Source organism: Pseudophryne corroboree, chromosome 3 (assembly GCF_028390025.1).
Source record: "Pseudophryne corroboree isolate aPseCor3 chromosome 3, aPseCor3.hap2, whole genome shotgun sequence".
Lineage (NCBI taxonomy): Eukaryota > Metazoa > Chordata > Amphibia > Anura > Myobatrachidae > Pseudophryne > Pseudophryne corroboree.
The window spans coordinates 786,234,758-786,250,305 of record NC_086446.1 but is presented as its reverse complement, the minus strand read 5'-3'; the positions used below and the strand labels follow the sequence as shown (position 1 = coordinate 786,250,305).

Here is a 15,548-nt window from a genome sequence, read left to right as displayed (position 1 = left end):
ACTGGTGTGCACTGGCTCCTCCCACTATGACCCTCCTCCAGACCTCAGTTAGATTCTTGTGCCCGGCCGAGCTGGATGCACACTAGGGGCTCTCCTGAGCTCCTAGAAAGAAAGTATATTTAGGTTTTTTATTTTACAGTGAGATCTGCTGGCAACAGACTCACTGCAGCGAGGGACTAAGGGGAGAAGAAGCGAACCTACCTAACAGGTGGTAGTTTGGGCTTCTTAGGCTACTGGACACCATTAGCTCCAGAGGGATCGACCGCAGGACCCGACCTTGGTGTTCGTTCCCGGAGCTGCGCCGCCGGCCCCCTTACAGAGCCAGAAGCAAGAAGATGTTCCGGAAAATCGGCGGCAGAAGACTTCTGTCTTCAACAAGGTAGCGCACAGCACTGCAGCTGTGCGCCATTGCTCCTCATGTACACCTCACACTCCGGTCACTGATGGGTGCAGGGCGCTGGGGGGGGGGGCACCCTGAGGGCAATATAAGACACCTTGGCTGGCAAATCTACACCATATATAGTCAGGAAGGCTATATAGGTGTAAAAATACCCCTGCCAGAATTCCAGAAAAAGCGGGAGAAGTCCGCCGGAAAAGGGGCGGGGCTATCTCCCTCAGCACACTGGCGCCATTTTTCCCTCACAGCTCCGCTGGAAGGACGCTCCCTGGCTCTCCCCTGCATTGTGACAAGCTACATAAGGGTAAAAAAGAGAGGGGGGGCACTAAATTTAGGCGCAGTATATATATATATATATATATATATATATATATATATATATATATATATATATATATATATATATATATATAATAAGCAGCTATAAGGGAAAAACACTCATTATAGTGGGATCCCTGTGTTATATAACGCTCTGGTGTGTGCTGGCATACTCTCTCTCTGTCTCCCCAAAGGGCTTTGTGGGGTCCTGTCCTCTCAGAGCATTCCCTGTGTGTTTGCGATGTGTCGGTACGGCTGTGTCGACATGTTTGAGGAGGAGGTGTATGTGGAGGCGGAGCAAATGCCGATAAATGTGATGTCACCCCCTGCAGGGTCGACACCTGAGTGGATGGTTCTGTGGAAGGAATTACGCGACAGTGTCGACTCCTTGCATAAAAGGTTTGACGACATACCAAATGTGGGACAGCCGGCTTCTCAGCCTGTGCCTGCCCAGGCGTCTCAAAAGCCATCAGGGGCTCTAAAACGCCCGCTACCTCAGATGGCAGACACAGATGTCGACACGGATACTGACTCCAGTGTCGACGACGATGAGACAAATGTAACTTCCAATAGGGCCACACGTTACATGATTGAGGCAATGAAAAATGTGTTGCACATTTCTGATGTTACCCCAGGTACCACAAAAAAGGGTATTATGTTTGGAGAGAAAAAACTACCAGTTGTTTTTCCTCCATCTGAGGAATTAAATGAAGTGTGTGAAGAAGCGTGGGCTTCCCATGATAAGCTGGTAATTTCTAAAAGGTTACTAATGACGTACCCTTTCCCGCCAGAGGATAGGTCACGTTGGGAAACATCCCCTATGGTGGATAAAGCGCTCACACGCTTGTCAAAGAAGGTGGCACTACCGTCTCCGGATACGGCCGCCCTGAAGGAATCTACTGATAGAAAGCAGGAGGCTATCCTGAAGTCTATATATACACACACGGGTGTTATACTGAGACCAGCTATTGCGTCAGCATGGATGTGCAGTGCTGCAGCTGCGTGGTCAGATTCCCTGTCGGAAAATATTGATACCCTAGACAGGGACACTATATTGCTAACCGTAGAGCATATTAAAGACGCACTCTTATACATGAGGGATGCACAGAGGGATATTTGCCGGCTGGCATCCAAAATAAGTGCAATGTCCATTTCTGCCAGGACAGGGTTATGGACTCGGCAGTGGACTGGAGATGCAGATTCTAAAAGGCACATGGAAGTTTTGCCTTATAAGGGTGAGGAGTTGTTCGGGGATGGTCTCTCGGACCTCGTTTCCACAGCAACAGCTGGGAAGTCTACACTTTTACCCCATGTTCCCTCACAGCCAAAGAAAGCACCGTATTATCAGGTACAGTCCTTTCGGCCCAATAAGGGCAAGCGGGTTAAAGGCGCGTCCTTTCTGCCCAGAGGCAGAGTTAGAGGGAAAAAGCTGCAGCATACAGCCAGTTCCCAGGAGCAAAAGTCCTCCCCCGCTTCCTCTAAGTCCACAGCATGACGCTGGGGCTCCACAGGCGGAGCCAGGTATGGTGGGGGCCCGTCTCAGAAATTTCAGCGATCAGTGGGCTCGCTCACGGGTGGATCCCTGGATCTTTCAAGTAGTATCTCAGGGTTACAAGCTGGAATTCGAGACGTCTCCCCCCCGCCGTTTCCTCAAATCTGCCTTGCCAACAACTCCCTCAGGCAGGGAGGCAGTGTTAGAGGCAATTCACAAGCTGTATTCCCAGCAGGTGATAGTAAAGGTGCCCCTACTTCAACAAGGACGGGGTTACTATTCAACAATGTTTGTGGTGCCGAAACCGGACGGTTCGGTGAGACCCATTTTAAATTTGAAATCCTTGAACACATATATAAAAAAATTCAAGTTCAAGATGGAATCGCTCAGGGCGGTTATTGCAAGCCTGGACGAGGGGGATTACATGGTATCACTGGACATCAAGGATGCTTACCTGCATGTCCCCATTTACCATCCTCACCAGGAGTACCTCAGATTTGTGGTACAGGATTGTCATTACCAATTCCAGACGTTGCCGTTCGGTCTATCCACGGCTCCGAGGGTCTTTACCAAGGTAATGGCCGAAATGATGATACTCCTTCGAAAGAAGGGAGATTTAATTATCCCGTACTTGGACGATCTCCTGATAAAGGCGAGGTCCAGGGAGCAGTTGTTGGTCGGGGTAGCACTATCTCGGGAGGTGCTACAACAGCACGGCTGGATTCTAAATATTCCAAAGTCACAGCTGGTCCCTACGACACGTCTACTGTTCCTGGGGATGGTTCTGGACACAGAACAGAAAAAAGTGTTTCTCCCGGAGGAGAAGGCCAAGGAGCTGTCATCTCTAGTCAGAGGCCTCCTAAAACCAAAACAGGTGTCGGTGCATCACTGCACGCGGATCCTGGGAAAGATGGTAGCTTCCTACGAAGCGATTCCATTCGGCAGGTTCCATGCGAGAACCTTTCAGTGGGACCTGTTGGACAAGTGGTCCGAATTGCATCTTCAGATGCATCGGCTGATAACCCTGTCTCCAAGGACCAGGGTGTCTCTGCTGTGGTGGCTGCAGAGTGCTCATCTTCAAGAGGGCCGCAGATTCGGCATACAGGACTGGGTCCTGGTGACCACGGATGCCAGCCTTCGAGGCTGGGGGGCAGTCACACAGGGAAGAAACTTCCAAGGACTATGGTCGAGTCAGGAGACTTCCCTACACATAAATATTCTGGAACTGAGGGCCATTTACAATGCCCTAAGTAAGGCAAAACCCCTGCTTCAAAACCAGCCGGTACTGATCCAGTCAGACAACATCACGGCAGTCGCCCATGTAAACCGACAGGGCGGCACGAGAAGCAGGACGGCGATGGCAGAAGCCACAAGGATTCTCCGATTGGCGGAAAATCACGTGTTAGCACTGTCAGCAGTGTTCATTCCGGGAGTGGACAACTGGGAAGCAGACTTCCTCAGCAGGCACGACCTCCACCCGGGAGAGTAGGGACTTCATCCAGAAGTCTTCCAACTGATTGTAAACCGTTGGGAAAGGCCACAGGTGGACATGATGGCGTCCCGCCTCAACAAAAAGCTAGAAAGATATTGCGCCAGGTCAAGAGACCCGCAGGCGATAGCTGTGGACGCTCTAGTGACACCGTGGGTGTACCGGTCGGTTTATGTGTTCCCTCCTCTTCCTCTCATACCAAAGGTACTGAGGATAATAAGGAGAAGAGGAGTAAGAACTATACTCATTGTTCCGGATTGGCCAAGAAGAGTTTGGTACCCGGAACTTCAAGAAATGATCTCAGAGGACCCATGGCCTCTGCCGCTCAGACAGGACCTGCTGCAGCAGGGGCCCTGTCTGTTCCAAGACTTACCGCGGCTGCGTTTGACGGCATGGCGGTTGAACACCGGATCCTGAAGGAAAAGGGCATTCCGGAGGAAGTCATTCCTACGCTGATTAAAGCTAGAAAAGAAGTAACCGCAAACCATTATCACCGCATATGGCGAAAATATGTTGCGTGGTGTGAGGCCAGGAAGGCCCCAACGGAGGAATTTCAGCTGGGCCGTTTCCTGCACTTCCTACAGTCAGGGGTGACTATGGGCCTAAAATTGGGTTCCATTAAGGTCCAGATTTCGGCTCTATCGATTTTCTTCCAGAAAGAACTGGCTTCACTACCTGAAGTTCAAACTTTTGTTAAGGGAGTGCTGCATATTTAGCCCCCTTTTGTGCCTCCTGTGGCACCTTGGGATCTCAACGTGGTGTTGGATTTCCTAAAGTCACATTGGTTTGAGCCACTTAAAACCGTGGAATTGAAGTATCTCACGTGGAAAGTGGTCATGTTGTTGGCCTTGGCTTCGGCCAGGCGTGTATCAGAATTGGCGGCTTTGTCATGTAAAAGCCCTTATCTGATTTTCCATATGGATAGGGCAGAATTGAGGACTCGTCCCCAATTTCTCCCTAAGGTGGTATCAGCCTTTCATCTGAACCAACCTATCGTGGTGCCTGCGGCTACTAAAGACTTGGAGGCTTCCAAGTTGTTGGACGTAGTCAGGGCCCTGAAAATTTATGTTTCCAGGACTGCGGGAGTCAGAAAGACTGACTCGCTATTTATCCTGTATGCGCCCAACAAGTTGGGTGCACCTGCTTCAAAGCAGACTATTGCTCGCTGGATCTGTAGTACGATTCAGCTTGCACATTCTGCGGCTGGACTGCCGCATCCTAAATCAGTGAAAGCCCATTCCACGAGGAAAGTGGGCTCTTCTTGGGCGGCTGCCCGAGGGTCTCGGCTCTACAACTTTGCCGAACAGCTACTTGGTCGGGGTCAAACACATTTGCTAAATTCTCCAAGTTTGACACCCTGGCTGAGGAGGAACTAGAGTTTGCCCATTCGGTGCTGCAGAGTCATCCGCACTCTCCCGCCCGTTTGGGAGCTTTGGTATAATCCCCATGGTCCTTACGGAGTCCCAGCATCCACTTAGGACGTCAGAGAAAATAAGATTTTACTCACCGGTAAATCTATTTCTCGTAGTCCGTAGTGGATGCTGGGCGCCCATCCCAAATGCGGATTGTCTGCAATACTTGTATATAGTTATTGCCTAACTAAAGGGTTATTGTTGAGCCATCTGTTGAGAGGCTCAGTTGTTATCATACTGTTAACTGGGTATTGTATCACGAGTTATACGGTGTGATTGGTGTGGCTGGTATGAGTCTTACCCGGGATTCAAAATCCTTCCTTATTGTGTCAGCTCTTCCGGGCACAGTATCCTAACTGAGGTCTGGAGGAGGGTCATAGTGGGAGGAGCCAGTGCACACCAGTAGTCTAAAGCTTTCTTTTAGTTGTGCCCAGTCTCCTGCGGAGCCGCTATTCCCCATGGTCCTTACGGAGTCCCAGCATCCACTACGGACTACGAGAAATAGATTTACCGGTGAGTAAAATCTTATTTTTTCTTTCTCCTTAGGTTTTTTTTTTTTTTTTTGGAGTTTTGTTCTCAAAAGTACCTAGTCCCTGTTTACAGGTGACAGGTACTACTGGAGTAGGTTTAGTATTCCCACTCTGGGCTGCCGCTGGAGGTCACCACACTTTGGTCACTGGGGCCATCCTTCTCTTCAGGATGCGGCAGGAATAAGGTACAGGACAGCCACAATCTGTCACTGACAGTATTGGGCTGTCCCCTCTATTGTTACTCTGCTTTATGTACATATATATACAACCCCCGACTGCCGGCCAGCCGCCCGCCCGCATCGAACACCTCCCCCCTCCTACCGCAGTGAGGGTGAGCGGTCGGGTTGTGGGGACATACAGAAACTAGGTCCGGGAGAGTGTTATACACTCCCTGGGACCAACACACGCTGCCACGACAGCCGCTGTGTGTTGCGGCGCGCGGGAGACCCGAACTTCCAGTTTCGGTAATCTCCCAGGGAACAGTCGCGGCGGTTACGTCAGGCCTGCAGGGACGGCTTCCCGCCCTGCTCTGCCCGCGCGCGCTGTTCTGCAGCTTCCTGAAGGCTCCGGGGCGCCATCTTCTCCGGCTGCATACTGGGGGATGCTGTGCTACTCGAGCACACACGGATACCACTATCTCCTGGGGGAAGTTTTTTCATTAGTCACACAACTAACTGCAAGTATATTGTGGGCTAGCCCTAGTGGGGGATAGCAGTCAACATTCTTGGGGTCACTAAAATCGGGAGACACTTGTCTAGGGGATTTATAGTACATGTTTAGTGCTCTTACATATTCAACATAAATAGAATAAAATATGGCCAGTAAACCGGACAAGACTACAAAGGGCAAGACGGCCTCAGTAGTTTATTTTTCCTGTTCACAGTGTGGCTCAAAGCTGGCTAAAGGTAGTGCTGACGCGGGTACCCTCTGTACTTCGTGCTCTGGTGCATTAGTGGCGGATCAGCAGGGAAGTTCCACAGATCAGTCTGTGCCCCCATGGGTCAAGAACATGGTGGACGCCATTTCAGATTTGCGTCGGTCTCGGTCGGAGGCAGAATCTGCTCAGACTCAGGTGGAGCCTCTGTGGGCCCAAAATATGGGCAAGTGTCTTACTGATTTAACTCAGTCTTTAAATAAGTTTGTAAATTCTGCCAACAGTTCGGCGGCTACTAAGCGACCACAGCCGTTACCCGCTTTAACGTTTCCGGGAGAGGAGTTGGATTCTCTGACATCTCCATTGGAGGAAGGGGAGGTAGATCCTGAATGGGAAGAAGTTTCGGCTTGGGAAGATGAGGAGCTATCTACTAGCTCAGGTGTTAGATTACTAATAGAAAGCATTCGTCAGACTCTTAATGTTCAGGATGCGGCAGTGGCGGAGACTTTCTCTACCTTCTTCAAACGACAGAAGAGACAGGTTACTTCCTTCCCTTCTTACTCTCACTTTGCGGTTATTTTAAAAGAACCCTGGCTGAAACCGGATTCTCGTTTCCAGGCGCCTAAGAAATTAAAATTTCTATATCCTTTTACGGAGGAAGATACAAAATTTTGGGAGACAGCCCCAAAGGTAGACGCTCCTATTTCACATTTGGTAAAAGCTACGGTTATTCCTTCGGTACAGTCCGTGACATTAAAAGACCCTACCGATAGGAAAATAGAAGCATTACTAAAATCTATGTTTTCTTTATCAGGGGTCTCTCTCCGTCCAGTTCTGGCGGGTGCCTGGGTCCTTAAGGCCGTGGATGAATGGCTAGCACAGGTCGTATCTGGGATGCAGTCGGACGATCCGTCGGAAGCCATTCAGTTAGCAGAACAGATTTCGGAGGCGCTTACTTATGTAGGTGAGGCCTTGTTAGATTCTGTTGCGCTACAGGCCCGGGTTTCTGCCTTGACAGCATCAGCAAGACGGTCTCTTTGGCTTAGGGTTTGGAATGCTGATTCGGACTCAAAGCAGACCTTGACGGCAGTTCCTTTTGAAGGGGAGTTTCTTTTTGGATCGGAGTTAAAGAAGATTATTTCTGATACTACTGGAGGAAAGAGCCCCTTTCTTCCATCTGCTCCTCACAAACCGAAACCTACAAGGTTTCGGTCCTTTCGTACGCAGGGCAGAGGTAGTTTCCAGACCTTTCGTGCCTTCTCCAGATTTCCACGAAGAGGGGCATTTAGAGGTAGAGGATCTCAGGCTACTCGCAGACCGGCCAGTAAGCCTGCCGACAAGCCTGAGGCATGACGCTTCAGGTCTTCCGGAGGGATCGATGAAGGTTGGGGCTCGGTTACTTCAGTTCAGGGAAGTGTGGCTCCTGTCGAAACCAGATCGGTGGGTAATGGAGGTCATATCCAGAGGATATATGTTGGATCTCGAAGAGACAGCCCCATTCCGGCTATTCGTCACACCTCTCCCAGACGATCCCTCCAGACGTCAAGCTCTTCTTCAGGCACCAGCAACCCTCTTACAAAATGGAGTAATCGTTCCGGTGCCCTCTCCTCAGAGGGGTCGGGGTTTTTACTCTGGTCTTTTTCTCGTGGACAAACCGGATGGATCGTTCTGACCCATTCTGAATCTAAAAGCCCTCAACCCGTATCTCTCAACCCAAAAATTCAAGATGGAATCCATTCGTTCAATTATCGCCGCCATGGAGCCAGGGGAATATTTGGCTTCAATAGACATAAAAGACGCCTACTTACATGTCCCGATTTGGATAGGTCATCAGCCTCTTCTGAGATTTGCAGTCGGGCCATGGCATTTTCAATTTCAGGCTCTTCACTTTGGTCTTTCTACGGCTCCTCGAGTTTTTACAAAGGTAATGGGTCATGTCGTCGCGGTTCTCCGTTGCCAAGGGGTCAACATCACTCCATACTTGGACGATCTGTTGGTCAAGGCCCCGTCAGCGGAAATTCTCACTCAGAACCTGCGTCTAACGACAGAAACTCTGCAGTCGTTCGGGTGGATAATCAACTTTCCAAAGTCGTCATGACTTCCTTCCCAGAAAATGATTTTTCTGTGACTTTTATTCGATACCAACAGCCAGAAGGTGTTTCTTCCTACGGACAAGATTCAGGATCTACAGGCCAGAATCCGGACCCTGTTACACTTACCGGTAGTGTCTGTCCTCAGATGCATGCAGGTGTTGGGCAAAATGGTGTCCTCCTTCGAGGCAGTTCCATATGCCAGATTTCATGCCCGACCTCTTTAGGCTCAGATTCTCGGCTGTTGGGCTCGGCAGGATCCACGTCTCGAATTGCAGTTGATCCGCTTGTCGGAAAGGACTCGTCAGTCGCTTCACTGGTGGCTTCAGAGTCACAATTTGAGAAAAGGAGCACCGTTCACGGTTTGGTCTTGGTTGATGATCACCACGGATGCAAGCCTCAGCGGTTGGGGAGCAGTGTTCCAGACTTATCACTTCCAGGGGCGCTGGACCAGTCAGGAGTCAAAATTACAGATCAACATTCTGGAATTGAGGGCAATCCGGTACGCACTCCTTCAGATTCAGACCATGGTACAGGGTCATCCGGTTCGTGTGCAGTCCGACAACGCCACGGCAGTGGCTTACATCAACAAACAAGGAGGAACTCGCAGCTGGTCCGCAATGAGAGAGGTCGCTCAGATTCTCACGTGGGCGGAACGTTGGGTTCCCGTAATATCCGCAATTCACATTCCAGGAGTCGAGAACTGGGAAGCGGATTTTTTGAGTCGTCACACGATCCATCCGGGAGAATGGGAACTTCACCAGGAAGTGTTTCTCTCTCTAGTGGACCGCTGGGGACTGCCAGACGTAGACCTAATGGCGTCTCGACTCAACAAGAAACTTCCTCACTTCTGTTCGCGGACTCTGGATCCTCAAGCATTTCTAATCGATGCTCTTAACAGCTCCATGGCAGTTCCAACTGGGGTACGTGTTTCCGCCAATTCCAATGCTTCCACGTCTACTTCAACGCATTCGGCGAGAAGGTCTCGCCATAATTCTGGTGGCTCCAGATTGGCTGCGCCGACAGTGGTACACTCTTCTGCGCAGCATGGTCGTCGGAGACCACTTTCGCCTTCCCCTACGTCCAGATCTTCTTCTTCAAGGGCCTTGTCGCCACCCAGATTTAAGTCGGCTGGCTTTGACGGCTTGGTTCTTGAATCCAAGATTTTAAAAGCAAAAGGTCTTTCGCGTTCTGTTGTACAGACGATGATTCGGGCTAGGAAGCCGGTGACTTCCGGCATTTATCATAGGGTATGGCGTATTTACATTGCTTGGTGCGAAAAGCGGGGCTTGACTCCGCATTTGTTTAGACTTCCTCGCCTACTCTCTTTCCTTCAGGAGGGTCTCGATAAGGGCCTGAGGCTTTCTTCACTGAAGGGTCAGGTTTCAGCTTTGTCGGTTCTTTTTCAAAAGAAACTAGCGATCATTCCTGAGGTTCAAACATTCCTTCAGGGAGTACTTCGGATTCAACCACCTTTTGTTCCTCCGGTTCCTCCATGGGATTTAAACTTGGTCCTTACGGTCCTTCAAAAATCTCCATTTGAGCCTTTGGAATCTGTGGAACTGCGTTATCTGACACAAAAAGTTGTTTTTCTTTTGGCTATTGCTTCCGCTAGGCGAGTGTCTGAGTTGGCGGCTCTTTCTTGCAGGCCACCCTTGTTAGTGTTTCATGAGAACCGGGTGGTTCTGTGGACTAAACCTTCTTTCCTGCCAAAGGTTGTTTCGGCATTTCATTTAAATCAGGACATTGTTCTTCCAGCTTTTACTCCGTCGTATTCTCCGGGGGAAAATTCCCATTTGGCCCTCTTGGATGTTGTTCGGGCCTTACGTATTTATTTGTCTCGCACAGAGTCTTTCCGTCGTACGGATACCTTGTTGGTATTGATTGATGCTCCCAAACGAGGTTGGCCGGCCTCCAAGAACACTGTGGCCCGTTGGGTAACTTCGGCCATCAGACAGGCTTACGTGTCTTCAAATGTTTCAGTTCCTGACTCAATTAGGGCTCATTCGACTAGAGCAGTTGGAGCTTCTTGGGCTGTTCGCGGTGGTGCATCTATTGAGCAACTGTGCAGGGCGGCGACCTGGTCGTCAGTTCATACGTTCACAAAGTTTTACCGTTTTCATACTTTTGGTTTGGAGACTGCCTCTGTTGGGCGTCGTATTTTACAGACGGCTATGCCGTCAACGTCTCCCTCCTCTCATTAGCTTGCTTTGGGAAATCCCACAAGTAACGGCGCAGCGTCCACCAGATGGATGACAGAGAAATAGGGATTTCTCTGACGTCCTAAGTGGATGCTGGGGACTCCGTAAGGACCATGGGGAATAGCGGCTCCGCAGGAGACAGGGCACAAAAGTAAAAGCTTTAGGATCAGGTGGTGTGCACTGGCTCCTCCCCCTATGACCCTCCTCCAAGCCTCAGTTAGGTTTTTGTGCCCGGCCGAGAAGGGTGCAATCTAGGTGGCTCTCCTAAAGAGCTGCTTAGAGTAAAAGTTTTGTTAGTTTTTTTATTTTCAGTGAGTCCTGCTGGCAACAGGCTCACTGCAACGAGGGACTTAGGGGAGAAGAAGTGAACTCACCTGCGTGCAGGATGGATTGGCTTCTTAGGCTACTGGACACTAGCTCCAGAGGGACGATCACAGGTACAGCCTGGATGGGTCACCGGAGCCGCGCCGCCGACCCCCTTGCAGATGCTGAAGAGAGAAGAGGTCCAGAAATCGGCGGCTGAAGACTTCCCAGTCTTCTTAAGGTAGCGCACAGCACGGCAGCTGTGCGCCATTGCTCTCAGCACACTTCACACCAACGGTCACTGAGGGTGCAGGGCGCTGGGGGGGGCGCCCTGGGCAGCAATGAAAGTACCTATGCTGGCTAAAAATACATCACATATAGCCTCTGGGGCTATATGGATGTATTTAACCCCTGCCAGGTTGTCAGAAAAACGGGAGAAGAAGCCTGCCGAAAAGGGGGCGGGGCCTATTCTCAGCACACAGCGCCATTTTCCTACACGGCTCCGCTGCTAGGAAGGCTCCCAGGCTCTCCCCTGCACTGCACTACAGAAACAGGGTTAAAACAGAGAGGGGGGCATTTTGGTGGCGATATTATAATATATTAAGATGCTATAAGGGAAAACACTTATATAAGGTTGTCCCTGTATAATTATAGCGTTTTGGTGTGTGCTGGCAAACTCTCCCTCTGTCTCCCCAAAGGGCTAGTGGGGTCCTGTCCTCTATCAGAGCATTCCCTGTGTGTGTGCTGTGTGTCGGTACGTGTGTGTCGACATGTATGAGGACGAGGTTGGTGAGGAGGCGGAGCAATTGCCTGTAATGGTGATGTCGCTCTCTAGGGAGTCGACACCGGAATGGATGGCTTATTTAGGGAATTACGTGATAATGTCAACACGCTGCAAGGTCGGTTGACGACATGAGACGGCCGGCAAACCAATTAGTACCTGTCCAGGCGTCTCAAACACCGTCAGGGGCTTTAAAACGCCCATTACCTCAGTCGGTCGACACAGACACGGACACTGACTCCAGTGTCGACGGTGAAGAAACAAACGTATTTTCCATTAGGGCCACACGTTACATGTTAAGGGCAATGAAGGAGGTGTTACATATTTCTGATACTACAAGTACTACAAAAAAGGGTATTATGTGGGGTGTGAAAAAACTACCTGTAGTTTTTCCTGAATCAGATAAATTAAATGAAGTGTGTGTGATGATGCGTGGGTTTCCCCCGATAGAAAATTATTGGCGTTATACCCTTTCCCGCCAGCAGTTAGGGCGCGTTGGGAAACACCCCCTAGGGTGGATAAGGCGCTCACACGCTTATAAAAACAAGTGGCGTTACCGTCTCCAGATACGGCCGCCCTCAAGGAGCCAGCTGATAGGAGGCTGGAAAATATCCTAAAAGTATATACACACATACTGGTGTTATACTGCGACCAGCGATCGCCTCAGCCTGGATGTGCAGCGCTGGGGTGGCTTGGTCGGATTCCCTGACTGAAAATATTGATACCCTTGACAGGGACAGTATTTTATTGACTATAGAGCATTTAAAAGATGCATTTCTATATATGCGAGATGCACAGAGGGATATTTGCACTCTGGCATCAAGAGTAAGTGCGATGTCCATGTCTGCCAGAAGATGTTTATGGACACGACAGTGGTCAGGTGATGCAGATTCCAAACGGCACATGGAAGTATTGCCGTATAAAGGGGAGGAGTTATTTGGGGTCGGTCCATCGGACCTGGTGGCCACGGCAACAGCTGGAAAATCCACCTTTTTTACCCCAAGTCACATCTCAGCAGAAAAAGACACCGTCTTTTCAGCCTCAGTCCTTTCGTCCTCATAAGGGCAAGCGGGCAAAAGGCCAGTCATATCTGCCCAGGGGTAGAGGAAAGGGAAGAAGACTGCAGCAGGCAGCTCCTTCCCAGGAACAGAAGCCCTCCACCGCTTCTGCCAAGTCCTCAGCATGACGCTGGGGCCGTACAAGCGGACTCAGGTGCGGTGGGGGGTCGTCTCAAGAGTTTCAGCGCGCAGTGGGCTCACTCGCAAGTGGACCCCTGGATCCTACAAGTAGTATCCCAGGGGTACAGATTGGAATTCGAGACGTCTCCCCCTCGCAGGTTCCTGAAGTCTGCTTTACCAACGTCTCCCTCCGACAGGGAGGCAGTATTGGAAACAATTCACAAGCTGTATTCCCAGCAGGTGATAATCAAAGTACCCCTCCTACAACAAGGAAAGGGGTATTATTCCACACTATTTGTGGTACTGAAGCCAGACGGCTCGGTGAGACCTATTCTAAATCTGAAATCTTTGAACACTTACATACAAAGGTTCAAATCAAGATGGAGTCACTCAGAGCAGTGATAGCGAACCAGGAAGAAGGGGACTATATGGTGTCCCTGGACATCAAGGATGCTTACCTCCATGTCCCAATTTGCCCTTCTCACCAAGGGTACCTCAGGTTCGTGGTACAGAACTGTCACTATCAGTTTCAGACGCTGCCGTTTGGATTGTCCACGGCACCCCGGGTCTTTACCAAGGTAATGGCCGAAATGATGATTCTTCTTCAAAGAAAAGGCGTCTTAATTATCCCTTACTTGGACGATCTCCTGATAAGGGCAAGGTCCAGAGAACAGTTGGAGGTCGGAGTAGCACTATCTCAAGTAGTTCTACGACAGCACGGGTGGATTCTAAATATTCCAAAATCGCAGCTGATTCCGACGACACGTCTGCTGTTCCTAGGGATGATTCTGGACACAGTCCAGAAAAAGGTGTTTCTCCCGGAGGAGAAAGCCAGGGAGTTATCCGAGCTAGTTAGGAACCTCCTAGAACCAGGCCAAGTGTCAGTGCATCAATGCACAAGAGTCCTGGGAAAAATGGTGGCTTCTTACGAAGCGATTCCATTCGGCAGATTTCACGCAAGAATTTTTCAGTGGGATCTGCTGGACGAATGGTCCGGATCGCATCTTCAGATGCATCAGCGGATAATCCTGTCTCCAAGGACAAGGGTGTCTCTTCTGTGGTGGCTGCAGAGTGCTCATCTACTAGAGGGCAGCAGATTCGGCATTCAGGACTGGGTCCTGGTGACCACGGATGCCAGCCTGAGAGGCTGGGGAGCAGTCACACAGGGAAGAAATTTCCAAGGAGTGTGGTCAAGTCTGGAGACTTCTCTCCACATAAATATACTGGAGCTAAGGGCAATTTACAATGCTCTGAGCCTAGGAAGACCTCTGCTTCAAAGTCAACCGGTGCTGATCCAGTCGGACAACATCACGGCAGTCGCCCACGTAAACAGACAGGGCGGCACAAGAAGCAGGAGGGCAATGACAGCAAGGATTATTCGCTGGGCGAAAAATCATGTGATAACACTGTCAGCGGTGTTCATTCCGGGAGTGGACAACTGGGAAGCAGACTTCCTCAGCAGGCACGACCTCCACCCGGGAGAGTGGGGACTTCATCTGGAAGTCTTCCACATGATTGTGAACCGTTGGGAAAGACCAAAGGTGGACATGATGGCGTCCCGTCTGAACAAAAAACTGGACAGGTATTGCGCCAGGTCAAGAGACCCTCAGGCAATAGCAGGGACGCTCTGGTAACACCGTGGGTGTACCAGTCGGTGTATGTGTTCCCTCCTCTGCCTCTCATACCCAAGGTACTGAGAATTATAAGACGGAGAGGAGTAAGAACTATACTCGTGGCTCCGGATTGGCCAAGAAGGACTTGGTACCCGGAACTTCAAGAGATACTAAGAAGGGACTTGCTTCAGCAAGGATCATGTCTGTTCCAAGTCTTACCGCGGCTGCGTTTGACGGCATGGCGGTTGAACGCCGGATCCTAAGGGAAAAAGGCATTCCGGAAGAGGTCATCCCTACCCTGGTCAGAGCCAGGAAGGAGGTGACCGCACAACATTATCACCACATTTGGCGAAAATATGTTGCATGGTGTGAGGCCAGGAAGGCCCCCACGGAGGAATTTCAACTCGGTCGATTCCTGCATTTCCTGCAAACAGGAGTGTCTATGGGCCTCAAATTGGGGTCCATTAAGGTTCAAATTTCGGCCCTGTCGATTTTCTTCCAGAAAGAATTGGCTTCAGTTCCTGAAGTCCAGAAGTTTGTCAAGGGAGTACTGCATATACAACCCCCTTTTGTGCCTCCAGTGGCACTGTGGGATCTCAATGTAGTTCTGGGATTCCTCAAATCACATTGGTTTAAACCGCTCAAATCTGTGGATTTTAAATATCTCACATGGAAAGTGACCATGCTGTTGGCCCTGGCCTCGGCCAGGCGAGTGTCAGAATTGGCGGCTTTGTCTCACAAAAGCCCATATCTGATTGTCCATTCGGACAGGGCAGAGCTGCGGACTCGTCCCCAGTTTCTCCCTAAGGTGGTGTCAGCGTTTCACCTGAACCAGCTTATTGTGGTACCTGCGGCTACTAGGGACTTGGA

The 15,548-nt window shown here is 50.3% G+C and overlaps 1 protein-coding gene across 1 annotated transcript in view; it reads left to right on the top strand.

The window, feature by feature from the left end:
* Positions 1 to 15,548, top strand: part of SMC3 (structural maintenance of chromosomes 3) — a 123,312-nt gene that overhangs the window by 43,072 nt on the left and 64,692 nt on the right. The window lies entirely within an intron of this gene.